At 37.6% G+C, this 16,008-nt stretch overlaps 1 protein-coding gene across 1 annotated transcript in view; it reads right to left on the bottom strand.

The window, feature by feature from the left end:
• The window catches only part of LOC5573531 (ELAV-like protein 2), a 72,587-nt gene extending 59,290 nt beyond the window's left edge, over positions 1-13,297 (bottom strand). Inside the window, exon 1 of the mRNA XM_021847257.1 lies at positions 12,143-13,297. The gene's annotated coding sequence lies outside the window, so the exon portion shown is untranslated. The remainder of the gene's footprint in view (positions 1-12,142) is intronic.
• Positions 13,298-16,008: the final 2,711 nt, after the last annotated feature.

The raw sequence follows: 16,008 nt of genomic DNA, 5'->3' as shown, positions 1-16,008 counted from the left end.
ATAGCCATAACTTTTCCAAATCTCAATCGATTTTTATTATACTTGCAGTGAAAGTATCTTACTTGAATAGCATTCGAAACAACCACCAAGACATTTATAAGTTTTGTTTTGAAATCAACTAGAGTTTTTAAAAAGAAACTCTTGCCCCACTCGAACTTTTACCCCACTTTACTCTATGAAAAATCGCCACAATAAATCGGGTTTAAATTCATAGCTTTGCCTTATGAAACCAAAATTTGAAAAAAAAAAAAAATATTTTCACGGCAACCTGGAATCCAACCAAGGACCTTGCGATTAATATGCCCATACGTACACCACGTGCCTATCGACGCCTTGATGTGAAGTGATGCTAAAACGATACATAATACGTTCGTATTGCAATAATCATAAGGCAAAATGTATGAATTTCACAGCATGAATGCGTCAAAAACAAAGTATCAGCATGTACTTAGGCATGCAAAGGCAGAAGCAGTGTTACGATAGACGGGGCTATTTTTTAGATGGTTGATGAGTTCGTCTACTTTGGATCCTTGTTAACGGCTGAAAACACCGTTCTCGTGAAATTCCGGAGTGGAAGTCGCGTCTACAATGAGCTCTAGAAGAGGCTACTATTGAGAAAGATTCACCTCCGCTTCATATGTACCGCATGTAAAACGCCAATAATACCGGTGGTCTGCTATGAACATGAAGCATGGACTATGCTAGAAGAAGACCTGCAAGCACTTGGAGTGTTTGAACGACGGGTGCTTAGGATTATCTTTGGCAGTGTGCAGGATAACGGTGTGTGGCGACGGACAATGAACCACGAGCTCGTCAGGCTCTACGGAGAACTCTGTATTCAGAAGGTGGCAAAAGCCGGAGGGGTGCGTTGGGCAGGTCATGTTGCAAGACTACCGGACAACAACCCTGCAAAGATGGTGTTCGCGTCGAATCCGGTCCGTACAAGAAGGCGTGGAGCACAACGATCGAGGTGCAACAGGATCTGGAGAGCGTGGGCCAAAATCTAAGTTGGAGGGATGCAGCTATGGACCGAGTAAAGTGGCGTAACATAGTTAACACGTTTCAGTAAATTCATAAAAATCAAACATTTTTTTAGTATTTGATTAGCATATTTTCTAAGTTTTAGATGCTTTGATTGGCAAATTTTACGTTGGGATGAGCTGTGAACCGAAATGTTATTGCTTCTACACGGGGGTAGAGTCATGATTTCAGGAGAAACGTGTGTTTTTATAAAATGAAAATAAACCGTGACCAAAAAAAAAAAACGGAAAATCATTAATTATTATTGATATGAAAAGTGATAATATAGGTTATGAAGTCATGAAGCTCGATCCGGATTCATGAATACAGTTCATGGAAACATAACCCCTAATCATGAGTTTAGATACTTGTTATTTATGATTCTGATTTTGGTTATGAAAAGTGACAAGTTGAATCATGAATCTTGCAGTAGGATGCTGAATCATGAACTCATTTAATGAAAACAAACATTATTCGTTATTCATATTTGTCAAACAAGTAACATGCAGATTGAAATCGTTCCGACTTTCGTGCCGGTAGTTTTGGAATAAATCGTAAAAAAACATTCCAAAAATATCAACCAAAACTAGTGCCATGAAGAGTGCCATATCTTGAGCAGAAACGTGAATATTCAATGCTTAAGTTTGTTGCAAAATGTTAGTTACTTCAAACATCAATTGAAGTGACAAACTGGGCTCACAAAATGCTGGTCAATTGTTTTGGCGAAGTAAACTGGACCGTAGGGGGCGTATCACATCCGAACAGTTGTAATCGCCGACGAGCTTGTCAAGCAAAATTTTTGCTTAACGTCAATCATTGCCGGGAAAGGGGGTCCGTAGCCTTGAGGTTACGCTTTCGCTTCATAAGCGGAAGGTCATGGGTTCGATTCCCAGCCCCTCCACAAAAAACCCGTCCAGCCACCAGAAGACGCCTCACGGAGGACCGTGCTTTGGGGAGCACATCCGCCCTCCGTCAGTACCAGATGGTGACTGAGCAGTGAATAAATTGTCACCCAACACGCAGCAACAAAGACATTGTCACCTCCTATTCTTGTTGCAACAATTTTATTCCGCAACATGAGTTTGTCATCACCTGAACAAAATATGACAAAGATCGATCACCACATGCGCGGCGATTTTCTGGGCTTCGCTTTGCAATTTTCGAGAACTTTCTCCGTGTTGGTAAACATTGACACATTATCAAACAGCATCCATAAAACAAATTTGGTTTTGTGTTTAAAATTACTGATTAATCGCGAGTTGAAAAGGTTGCAACAATATTGCGATCTGTGATTGTCATGACAATTCTGCTTTTAATTGTGTCCTAATCCGCAACAGATGTGACAAACGGTTGTGAGCGAGCTTGCTTTGTTGTTTGTTTTTCGTCTATTTTGATGATAATTTGATTCACTGTGACTGAGACAAACTGACCCTCTTCGCAGGCAGCTAGCCTCATTAACAGCAGAGCTCTCTCCTACCTGCTCGGTGTGAGAGTAAAAGAGTAGGAGAGAGTGAAAGTAGATGTAAATATAGATAAGTTGAAAATAGATCTGTATCGGTAAAGAAGCTACAGATCAATTGAGTCCGGCACAGTAGTTGCCACGAGCACAAAGTGCCTTGAATTAAAAAAAATCATTGCCGGGACTGCTTAGTCATGATAAAAGCTTGGAAGTACATTTTGGAGCATCTACCTGCACCGGTAGATTAATGCAGTCGTGAGACAGTTTGGAAACTCTTGAAAATGCTGCAAAGAATGTCATCGAAATGATGACAAAGTTCCAAAAAGCGTTGGGACGTTACGCCAGAAAGGGATATTTAGGGATATTTAACTTTAAGCTTCCGAAGAGCGTGGCCTCCAGTGTACACCACCGATCGCAAAGACAAAAAGTGACAGTTACTTGGTTTCATGACTTGTAGTCATGAAATCATGAAACATAAAATGTTAATATTACTTTTTGTTCATGAATACGGCAACGGATTTTTTCCAATCCTGTAATTTCTGTTATACATCTTAACATCTTTCCTGTAGAATTCTGTAATACATCTTCTTTTGGTAATTTGGCTTCAGAATCAGCATGGATAGTTAGAGAAGAATGAATTGTGGGCTTCTTGATTCGGTTTGGTTACCACGTCTACGTCAAAGAGGGGATTTTTGGTTCAGATGCCTGGATTTATATCGATGCATTGAACATTAAGGCAAGAAATTGAGAACACTCATTTAACCGTAGCTGTACAAACATAGCTATTCAACAAGTAATTTGGAGCAAAGATTCGCACACTGTCTTTTCAGCACACGAGACAAAAACACTGGGGCAACACTATGCGGGCTTGACACCTTCTTAGGTCAGCTGGTCACAAATATAAACATAATCAATTCCATCAAATCAGCCCAAGCCGCTTGTTCAAGCGCCCATCGTCATCGCCATCGTAAACCTTATCGGGCGAGGAGGATTTCAACCTGTTCGCTGGCAAAATGTGTCCGTGTTACTCGATTGTCACAGTTCATTCGGCCCTTTTCAGGGCCAACAAATGTGTACTAAAGAGTTATTTGTGTAATGTTTGCTAATGTGTTTACCACATTCTTGCTATAATTCATCTCGTACCATCATACAATATATGATTAGTTATGAATAATTGACAAAACGACAATTTGAGAATGTTATTTTGAATTAATTGCTCCAAATAACAATGATTAAGTATACACTGAAAAATCAATTCTTCAATATAATGGCCTAACCTGCTCAATACATGTAAAGTGATTATTTTGAATTAACACAAAATAATGACACACAATGTCTATAATAAATCAGAATTGATATGCTACAAATAGTGTGAAAATTAATAGGATTTTTAGCAGTAGAAGTCTTTCATAAGTTCGTGACGGTCTCAAGTCAGGAAATAGAAGAGGCTAACGTTATCCAACGGCAACTTGGCGGTCGTATCTTGAAAACAACCTCTTACATTTTTTTTATTATAATTGATTGTAGGATGCATTTTATTTGACATTAAAATTATGTACATTGTAGGAGACAATTTAGTTGTTACCTCGGCTTTGGGGCAGAAGTTCTCAGACGCTGTGGGATAAATACTCGGAATTTAACTCTCCCTTACTCGATATTCCGTATCTCGATATCGATTTAGAGAACCATAGTAAAAGCCCACCATGGGATAAAAGTTCGCATTTGACGTGTAATACTGGATGTTAGATGGGGCCTTCCTTAGCCGAGTGGTTAGAGTTCGCGGCTACAAAGCAAAGCCATGCTGAAGGTGTCTGGGTTCGATTCCCGGTCGGTCTAGGATCTTTTCGTAATGGAAATTTCCTCGACTTCCTTGGGCAATATTATTTTCGCAATTTTTTTTCCGACGTTCGCACTAAGTGATCAGCCCACTGAAGTCTGTCGTATTTTACACGCATGATAAAATTATGCGTGGCGCGAAAAAAATGATGATCTTAAAAAACGCTTGTAGATCGACGCAGATGATCTTAAAAAACGCTTGTAGATCGACGCAGTTACTTCAAATCGATTTTGTGTCTTCTGCGCGATCATGCCTTGGAGAATCAAGAATAATCGTGCAGAAGACACCAAACCGATTTGAAGTAGCTGCGACGATCTACAAGCATTTTAAGAAGTTTTCAAGATCGCCGTCGCGATAAATAATGCACAGTATTCGCATCTTTGTAATAGAAATTAAATGTTAGATAATCGTGTATTTCGTTTTGAAGGTAATATATTCAGATGGAATTTACCTTAAAATTTGTTGGTTCATGCCACGCATTACTCTACATTAGTAAGATCTGGTCGAAGATCTTTTCGGGTCATTTACGTATCAGCTCAATTCAACAGTTCGAAACGACTATCCTGTTAAATTTATAGACTCTGGAAGTCGCTCGATGATTATTTGTGTCGGTATCGGCTGACTGGCATTAAATCGACTTCAGACGAGGAATTTTGTAATGTTTTTTTTTCTAAATCACATCTTCTGGTATAGAACAATGATTTTCCCTTGACACGTTCTGTGAGTCTAAAGCAATAAAGCATCTATCTTCGATGACGCTATTCCTTGAAGAAAAACCCTCACGTGACTTCTTTTGCCATGTTTTTGGGCCCAACTTCTATTTGTTGTAATCCCTCAATCTACGAATAATGATGATTCGACAATAATCGCAACTCCCATCCTATAACAAGCTCACGTTTGCGATTAACGAGCCCGCAGGAAAACCCAAGCCGGATCGGAAAAGTGTCGCAGACTTATCAGCAACTTTTTTCCTCGACCCAGCTAGTGGTGGCATTCAGTGAAGCATTCCCTCCCCCATCGACCCCGAGGCTTCGCTTGGTTCTGAAGTCTCCAATCGAACTGAGAGAGAGAGAGAGAACGAGCGAATATTTTTAGCTCTCGCACACATACACTTGATCCGGACAGGGCACAACAATCGGCTGCTATGGAGCTGCTTGGCTTGCCATTCCTGCTTCACCAAGCTTGCTGTCACCTGCCACTACAATGCAAACCCCCCCGTAAAGGGCGACCCTTGATAAGGAGAATGGGGCCCGCAGATCTAGAAGTTACTCAACGCTGGCCGATTGCACCAGGTGACAAAATCGAAATACCGAAATTTGAGAAATTTCGGGATATAAGCTCTGACGGAGGGATTCCCGAAATAAACGTTAAATTGGATGAAAACGTAATATCAATGTAAAACATCGTAAGAAATAATGAAAAACAGTGACATTTTTTCTCAGACTCAAGCTTATTTCGATCAATAAAAAAATGATATTGAATTAATAGGGAGTCATTTTTATGAAAAATAAAAATACAAAAAAAAAGTTGTAAAAGATATTTATTGTGGTTCACTTCAACATTAGCCAAGGCTGAGAAAGCCCCTTGATAGTAAACCTGAACTTAAGTCGACAATTTTCAGTAATCGTATTTTAGCACTACAATACTTTCAATGATCTTTAAATGTTTCTTTTGTTATATACAATTTTGAGGACTTTGCAATTTTTTTTAATGGAATGTGAAATGTTTACTACATTTTCGTTTATATTATAAAGAATTTGAAAATCAAAACAGAAAACCCCTCATTGGACAAGGTGAGATTTGTTATTTTACTTACTTCGTCTGAATGAAACAGTCAAATATAAGATAATAGTAGTTCACGCAACAAGTAGCAAAATGATTATTTTAACAGCACGAGTCGTACCATAATAACGGGGGCAATTTGATCACTGAGGCGAATTCGACCAGGTTGGTACCAAAAAACATTTCGTCTCAAGGATGCTGAAGGTTTCATTGGCACCACAGACATTCCATGTTTTCTTGTTTATAGATGTCTAATGATGATTAGTTCGACTATTTCATTTTTATTTGGGTCAGTTTTGCATACAAATATTCACACTTTTTGATGGTGTAAGCAATACAGTTAGAAATGTCTGGTTAGAAATCCACTGGTGCTATGCCTACATGTCAACTTTAAGTGTCTAAAATGTTGTGTAAGCTTGAGTATGAACTACTGAACTCATTTTTGATATCATGCATAGCAAGTTCATTGCTCATAAAACCATATTTCAGGGAAATTGCCTACATTTAGGCGTATCAGGTAGGTTTTTAAAGTTTCATTTTGCAATAAAATGGTCAAATACTCGAGTTGTAAGAATTTTGACATCATTTTCAGATTCAGGAGACCCAAATTTAGTAGATAGGGATTTTTTTATTCTTAAACCTGCTTTGTTATATGGTGATCAATTTCGCCCTAGTATGTCATTATCTTTTTTTATATCAAACTATGTTTTTGCAATTTTTCATCGTAATAGGCTGTTTCCCATCACATCAATCTGTTATGAGTAATCAATTTGCCCCAGGATTGCGGTACATTTTTAATTACAAGTGCTGTATAAATTGAGTTCTACAATGAGTTGCGTGCAACATTTTTTTTTTGCAATTTCATGGAAGACTATTTGAGGGTACCAACAATTATTGATATATTAGGTTGCGTTCACCATCATTTAGCAATTTCCGAAAATTGTAATGTAATGGTTAATTACGCAACTCAAAACAGTTCCGTAATAAAAAAAACATTACGTAATAGTTATTATCCAGCTGTTTTCAGTTGCGTGATGAGTACATATTACAACACTGTACACACTTAAATTAGAATGCCGAATCTCGGCTAATTTTAACCGAGATCCGCACAGCCGAGAAGTCGGCAAACAAATTTCCTGGGATCTCAGTAAATAAAAGCAGAGTATCAGTAAATCGTGCTTTGTTGCTAAGCAACCGGACAAATTGTTAGCTGAGTCTCGGTTAAAATCGGGAAACCGAGATTCGCACAGCCGAGCTCGTGAAAAAAATCTAAGTGTGTATAATTCTGTGCAAGAAAGTAGGCTGTTCCATGACATTTTGGCGTAATAAAAAATAAAACAGCCTATTATGATAAATTGCAAAAACAATGTTATAATCTGTTTTTTTTTGTATCTTGAAAGTTACTTTCTTTCCATAATTCATCATAAAAACATTATATTGTCGTTTGATTTCGATTTAAAAAAAATGTTTTATTGAAAATCTTAGAATTTCCGGGATTTTCTGGACAAGCTTAAATTTTTGTATTGATTCTTAGGACAAGCAAATCACTTCGAGTAAAAAGGCTGAAATTTTCATATTTATCGTTGAGGTGGAATGGAAAACGATTGATCGTGATTTGTACGCCTTTTTCAATAAGATTTAGCGACAGACAGATATTTGTCTTCCAGCTAAAGAACAAAACGAGAAACAATAGGGTGCAGAGCTACTTGGGCACTTCCATGAAATTTCGAAATTAAATTTCAACTTCGCCTTCCGAGGTTATAAATACATTTAAAGACAAATAGTTTTATATTTCATTAATATATTTACAGATAAAAAATGACGAGACATACAGAATAATCTTAAAAGACTGGATTGGTATTGTTCAATATTCATAAATATCTGACGAATTCGATATCGTTGAAATATTTAGTTTAAGGAGCTCCTAACGAGGGTGAAAATTTAACAAAGATTCTAAGTAAATATTTCTTTTAAAAGATAAAATTTTCTTCCTTGGGGTTATGATTTTTTGACTGAATGATTGAAGAATTCACAAGGGATGACAATTTCTATTTACGAAATGTTAAAATCACTTGCTAGATAGAGAAAATAGAAAATAGGGAGATAAGTAATGAATAACAAACAGTAGATGCCATCTACTTTTTCTTCTGAAACATAAAACTATTTTGTCAAAATTACACAATAAAATGTTTCCTGTACCATTCGAACCTTGTGAGAAAAATATAAAATTAGTTTTTTAGGCGACCCCCCTAACATGGGCTCACGACCCACCTGGGGGTCGCGACCCACAGTTTGGTCTATATCTATCTATCTTCTATATATCTATATAAATAAAAATGGAGTGGTGTTTGTATGTCACGAAATGACTTGAGAACAGGTCAACGGATTGACGTGAGTTTTTCACTGTTACACTCGACAAGGAATGTGACGTAATTGTGCGAGTATAAAGTTTGAAAAAGTCTCCGGAATTCTCGGGAAAATGAATGATGACTATTGTGTAATTTTGTATGGGAGATTACATGACGTTGTAACGCAGCCTACTTGATGGCAAGACGAAGTTTGCCGGGACAACTAGTAAATAATATAAATTATATTTTTTCAAATCCCGCGTAATGCTTCAGGAGTTCTAGTGATTTCTCCAGAGATTCCTTCTTGAATACATTTAAAAGACTAAAAGGAAACTTCTCCAGGAATTCTATCAGCGATTTTTCAACAGATGCTTATAGGAATTTCTTTAGGATTTGGTCCAGAAAATCCTTCCGAAGCTACGACCTCCATTAATTTTCACATGGATTAATCTAAAAAAAACTTAACGATCATCTAAGATTTCCTTCATATGTTTTTTAGTAGTAACTTTTAGGAGATTTTCCAAAAAATCCTTTTACAAAAGTTTATTTCAAAGTTTTAAAAAAATCGTTTCGGCATTTTTGCTAGAAACCCTACAATAACTTATCTGTCGATTTTTTCTTTCATGCCAGACATATTTATGAGGTTTATTTTAAAAATTCATCTAGGATTAAATGTACCAGATATTCATAGATCATAAGCGTGTGGTTCAAAGTCAAAGATAAATAAACGTGTGGTTCAAGTCAAAGATTACTTCTCAATCATATTGTGATTAACCATCACCTTGTGAAACGATCAAACTTTCAATGCTGAATAGTTCGAAATTTGGATTTTAGAGTTATCTAGGGGTGACCAGAGGTCCCGGATTATCCGGGACGGAGCAATTTTCAACTTGACAGTATAGTGTTAATACTTTTTATTTGAATCAACTTAGTATATAATACATGTCTTAGATGGAATATGAATGTTAATTTCACATCAAATGTAGGCAGTGCTTCATTGGGGATGAGTTCTGACAAGCGTCCCGGATTTTTCCGGGACACATCTGGTCACATTATAGTTGTAACATCAAGGAGACGATTCAATAGCAAATTGGTTTAAATACTTTGAAATTTATCAATAGGTTTTTTTGTATAAGTGTTTTGAACCCGAAATTTAGGATAAATCAATTTTAAGTCAAGTAAATTGAATAGTTCGTCAAAAATTCATGTAATTTGGAGAATTTTTCTAGTTAGAGAATCTCTAACAAAACTAGCTCAAAAAAGATTTGTGGCTTCAGCAACTTTCTTTATTGTGGTTAGAAGAATAAGTTTTCATTATGAGATTAAGGGCCCTATTCTATAAGTCGAGTTGACCAAAAACTACTCGTCTGGAGTCACTGTCGACTAAAAATTTTGTTCGGCTCGGCTCTGTCAACAGTTTATCAACAGTTGTCACTCTAGGGGAAAGTGAGGAAGTTTGGCCACCTTAAGGAAAAGTCGATAAAAGTGCTGAAAATATTACGAATTTTTCGAATGTCTGCATGATTTCCAACAATTTTTAGATGAATACACTAGATCCGCATGATTTCCTTTGTATTATAAAGTTCACGGATGAATGATTGATTTTTAAAAATTTTCATTTTTCGAGTCGATTTTTTACTGATGGGGTGATATGAGCAATCCATTTTTGATTGCAAAATAATCTCATATAATCTAAAAATTCAATTATTTTGTTACTACACTTGAAAGATATTAGTATTTATGAACACTCCGTGCAAGAAGATATATTAAAAAAAAAAAACATTCTAACAGTCAAACATCATCATTCTGAAAAGATGAAATTTGAAAGAGCCATTCGGGGCAATATGGGCAGTTTTTTCGAACATCATTTATTTCTTTTTATTTGAGTTTTGAACACTGACTTATAACATGCCTATTGCTTCATTTCCTCATCAGTTTTGGGGTTGCATGTTATTTCAGATGAAATTTCAAGAATTTATGTGACTGGATTACTATGGGGGTCGACGGGTGACATCTGAAATATGCATGCTTACTTTGATCGACAGTGACTACAGACAAGTCACACGAATCCACTCGATATACAAAATAGATCCCTAAGAGTTTGTACCTACTAACATTACAACACAAACGCATTAGGAACATTTTCCAAAATTTCTCCATAGTAATTTCCATACAAACCTACATCGTCTTTTGGCCACTTGTAAATCATCACCGAAAAAGCTGAAAATTTTACAGAACACTATTTTTATCGTATGGTAAAAAATATGTCGGAGATTGAATTTTCAAACTTTTTTAAATTTTGAACGGGTCTCATCTTCCTATCTCTGTTCGGTAAAAATAGGAGAAAACACCAAGTCGGATTGTCCCCCTTGAAAAGTTATCGCATATCAGTTCCACTTCTGAGTTCCACGCCGTGTAACACTAATATGAAACGTGGTTTGGTCATCTTTTATTTTTCTCGAAAAGCCAATTGAGAAAGTTGCGTTAAAATTCAAACATGTTTCCATCATCTTGAATTTTCCGAATATTCGTATGGAAAACGAGTGTGTAAACTACCGTTTTGATTCATATTACGGACACTTAAGGCCTCAGTGAAGTATAACCCAGTTTAGACCATACAAAATAAATCATTCTGTATGATTTTTTAGTGTTATCGAGCGTCGGAAGCCCTTAACTTTCGGATGGTGGGTAAAGAATACGCGTCCGCAACTTGAATAATTTTAAATAAATCAAAACGTGTGGCCTTTTCATGATTCTTATTCCGGACGCTCCCTCATTTTTGCCTCATATTCCGGACGCTTTGATTCGAATTACGGACAGCTCATGATAATCATTAATGGAACAGTCAAATCATCAATTGAAATCGTTCAACCACTTAAGAGACGTCTAAGGTAGTTGGGCATTATAAATTTGCAATGATATTTATGGAAAAAAACCTAATAAAACGAGCCTCGAAAATGAGAACTTTTGGACGGCGAAAATTGAAACATTTCGTGTGAAATGTTTCCCATACAAACGAGAGTGTCCGGAATTTGAAGCTGTCCGTAATATGAATCAAAACGGTACTCAGTCCGTATTCTCAATGCCTGATTTTACAGATGGTTCCACTTGCGATTCGTAATAGTGTACGTGTTACAAATAATTTGAAAACAAATTAAAAATGAGTGGACCAAAATCTTTTAACTTCTATCGCAAATTATCAAACTGTGTGAACCAGTGTTGCCGGCTAATGGGGATAGGGCGTGAGGATTGTGTGCTGCATAATGACCGAAAACGCAACGTGCACACCGCCTGGGCAAAAAAACCCGAATATCGTCGATCGAAACGGTAGTAGTAGGACATGTCTAGGGGATTCCAAGTTTTTCTTCCAAGAATCGAAGAAAAAATTCTAGACACGCGGGAAAGGAAAACTGCTTGCTTGAAGATTGACAGCTGACAGGGTGACAGGTACACTGAGCTACTGGGATCGCTTCTCGACGAATGAGAAATGCTGATGCGGATGGAAAGAGAGAAACGTGGGCTCTTCGATGGAAAATGAGAGCGTGGTCGGTGAAGGATGAAGGCAAAAAAAAAAGAACTTCTAGGGTGGGGTCTGCTAGCTATATTTAGAGTGATGCTTCCTGTGTGTCCTGGTTCTGGGATCGGAAAATGCGAGTGGGCGGATTCTTATCGGTTATCGATAGCTTGGGTACTTACCAAAAATGTTTCCTCGTGGTTGTATTTTGTTCTTCCCTAGTATCTTATTATATCATGAAAGTGCATCCAAAAGATTACAAGATGTAAAATTTCCTTATCACCTATGATCCCGTTTTTTCCTCTAAAATTTTCCGAGATTTTCCACAACTTTGCTCGAACCGCGTCGTCTCGCTTCTTCTTCTTCTTCGCAGGGGGAAATTTCTGGGATGGAGAAAACTGCTTTTCGTGATTAACTCTGGTAGTTTTAGTTGGTGTTATCGCTTGTCTCGTCTCGTTTTGCTCGGGTTTAAGGGCGTGTGTGCCTCGGAAAATTCCCGGACCGTCGTCTGCGCTTTCGTTCTTTTATTTTCTGAAGCACCTCCGATTAGATTCTTACAATACTTTGGTTTAGAGAAAAAGGTGGAATTGGTTTTGCTATATGTATCAATTTTTGTTTTATCTTCTAACACTCGATGGCCGACGTCTTTGCCGTCGTCGTCGATGATTCTCACTCCCGGACCGATGGAAAATTTAACCAAGTCACGGATGGAACGATAGCTAGTAGCCGTAGCCAGTAGTAGTAGTAGTTGTAGTAGTAGTAGTATTGGTAGTACTATGTAGATTGATTGATCAGTGGTAGAAGAAGACGCGAGGAACTCAAAATCCAGTCACTTAGGGAAAACGGAAAACTTTCAAACTTTCTCTTCAAAAAACTTTTGCCACTTTAAAAGGACTGCTTTTTTCTCTAGAGGAAACTTGAGAACCGTGAACACTCAGAATCCACTTCCGCCCCGTGTGCGCTCTGTATTCCAATAAACAGGAAAATCTTCACTTTTCGCCTTGTTCGCAAGTCGCGCTACGCCCCGGCTGCTCGAATGGTTCCGTCGTCGACCGCGTTCCGAAAATTTCGAGAAAATCCCGGCCACCAGACGACTTCTTGCCTTCTAAAACCCAAAATTTCGAGCTTCAGGCTCAACTTCCTTCAACGTTGTAATCTTTCCGCTTCGAAATTTGCCTCGAAATTTGCACTCGAAACTGGAAAATATTACTATTGCAAAAATTATAACGAAATTAAGATGATGCACGAACAGACGAAAAATCAACTTGTCTAGCGCTGGAAAATATACACTGGATTGGAGTCGGTGCCGAAGAAAAATCAGGAACAAGGCTCAGCCTTTTTCCAGATTTCAGGGGGACCACACCAATACTAGTGCAAGCGCCCGCTCGTTCGAAATCTCGTGTTGGTGTCGGTTATCACACTCCAGGCAGCAGCGCCGCGCAGCTTCCTGCCTGCCCCGAGTCTGTTCTCGCTTCAGCTGTTCTCGCCGTACAGGCAATAGGGGTGGAAAATCGATTTTCCCGCAAGGAGTGCGTCGTGAAATCGTATGTTCACCCCAAAACATATTTGCATCACGGCGTGTCTGGTAGAAAAATGTTAACACAAAAAGTAGGCATCATCAAAAGCCTCATTACCCAATACAAAAATTATATAAGATCGTTGATAATACAGGAATTGCAAAGTTTTCTTACAGAAAATGTAAGATATCAATACAAATACTGTATAAAGACCATGCATTTTCTGTATTTGCAACGATATTATACAACATTTGTAAGGGTTTCATGCAGAATTTTATTGAAAGCTTGCAGTCACTGGTTGGGTGTATGTTTTGTTTCCAGTTGTGTATTATTTTCAGGCCCATGACAAGGGACGACTTCTAGCGTAGTTAACATCTTGATGGGTTTACCTATTTTTGGGTAAATTTAATCGAGAGTGCAATCATAAAGCGATGTTTTGTTTAATTTTTATGATCCGTAATCGAAAAAGCGTTGAAATAAAATAACTTATTGCATGCTTAGAGGCTTGCAGGATGCATTTGGGGGTAGTCGGGGCGGTTTGACCAATAGGGTGGAATGAGCACACTTTGAAAACTCCAAATTTTTCCTGAAATAACATGCAACCCCAAAGCTGACAAGGGAATGAAGCAATAGGCATGTTATAAGTCAATATTCAAAACTCAAAGAAATAAAATGATGTTCGAAAAAACTGCCCATATTGCCCCGAATGGCTCTTTTAAATTTCATCATTTTAGAATGTTGATGTTTGACTATTGAAATGTTCCTTACAATATTATCTTTTTCCACGGAGTTGTGATAATCGGTATTTTCACTAATAACAGAACCAGGAATTAACTTGAAACATTCGAACAATGTCCATTTTATTTGCCTCCCTCTACACCGTCGTTCACACACTCAACTCAACTCCCCCATCTATCTATTAACTCAAACCAGGATGCCACATCCTCCCCGACTAGAGGCTTGTAACAAAAAAATAATAAAATTTTATCAGAATATAATATGCATATCATATTATGATATAATTTTGTTAGGCTCCGTTATCCATAGAATATAATAAAACAGAAATATAACATAATGTGTTTTATTTCCCTTTAAGATATTTTTTTGTTCATTTTTAACAACTTTATTACGAAATAAATAGATAGTTATATGCATTTCAATTATATACAATATTATCGTATATAGAACAGTATTATAATTTTGATTCTTTGTATCAAACATTATAACTTGGTTTGATATGTTTTTGATAGAATTAAAACACATTTTGTTATGTTTATGTTACTATTCATACACTTTTTGTTATAATTTTAGTTATTTTAACAACATCCTGCATCAAGTTTGTAACAACCTATGTTCGAAAAAAACTTATAACATAATAACATATGCTGATATAATTTTGTTATGTACCCTTAGTCGGGTCCCCATGAACAAAATAGAAATGAAATGGTTTTGCAAGTATTACATATTTTCAAAATTATTCACATTATTCAGGTATCGCTGCGGACGCTTGATAATCCGGTATGCTCGGCGTTTAGGAATCGATTCTTCAGCCTGAATCTCGGCCGTTGTATCGCATACCACTTCTCCTTCCTCCATTTCACAGCTCTCATCCATCCGCCTTACCGAGTCGCTTGATTTCTGTTTTTCAGGTGTCTCTGCGGATAAAAAAAAATAATGGAAACACATGAGATATCTCTAATATTAGGACCATGCTTTAAAGTAACAATCATTATCATACTTTACCCTTGACATTATCTACTACTTCCTTTGCTGGGGGTCTTTCCATGAATCTCTTCAAATGCTTAACGTTCCTATCAAATGTTTTGTTCGTCGTCATATCTCCCAGTGTAGCTCGACCTTCTCCAGTTATTTTAACTACCTTATGTAGCGCATTCTTGTACACTGCCTCTGGTGGGCTACAAGAACTGTATCTCCAACACTAATCTGTAGATCATGAGCTCCTCGGCGAATGTCATCTCGAATATTCCGGCCAAACTTAGCTATTCGATCACGTTCGCGTAATTCGTCATCATCCATTTGCTGATGATCAGCCCGTATATCTGGTAGCAAACCTCTTACTGGTCTTCCAAACATTAGCTAGGCCGGTGGTATTTTGGTGACATGATGGGGCCACGAGTTATACGCCATCACGTAATCAGCAAGTGCCTCCTTCCAGTTATCCTTCCGAAGATGTGCAATAGCCGTTATTTTATTTATGCCTTGCATGCTTCTTTCAACAAGGCAATTTTCAGTCGGGTTCAATGGTGTAGTGTGGATCAGTTTCACACCCCAATGGTCTTTCAGCCACTCTTTAAGCTCTGTGCTGTTGAAAGGCGGCCCATTGTCAGACTTCAAGGTTTTTGGGACGTAGTAAGTATTGAAAATTCTCCTGGGTACTCTCTTTACGGCATCAGTATCGGTTTTGTCCATCGGTATAGCTACGAGGAACCGGGAATAGTTATCAGTCAGCACCAGTGCCTTCCAATTGTGGGAATCTGATGCCGATGCGAAGTCCATAGACACATACTCCC

Source organism: Aedes aegypti, chromosome 1 (genome assembly GCF_002204515.2).
Source record: "Aedes aegypti strain LVP_AGWG chromosome 1, AaegL5.0 Primary Assembly, whole genome shotgun sequence".
Classification (NCBI taxonomy): domain Eukaryota; kingdom Metazoa; phylum Arthropoda; class Insecta; order Diptera; family Culicidae; genus Aedes; species Aedes aegypti.
Note: the sequence above shows the minus strand (reverse complement) of the source record. Positions and strands in the feature narration are given on the sequence as shown.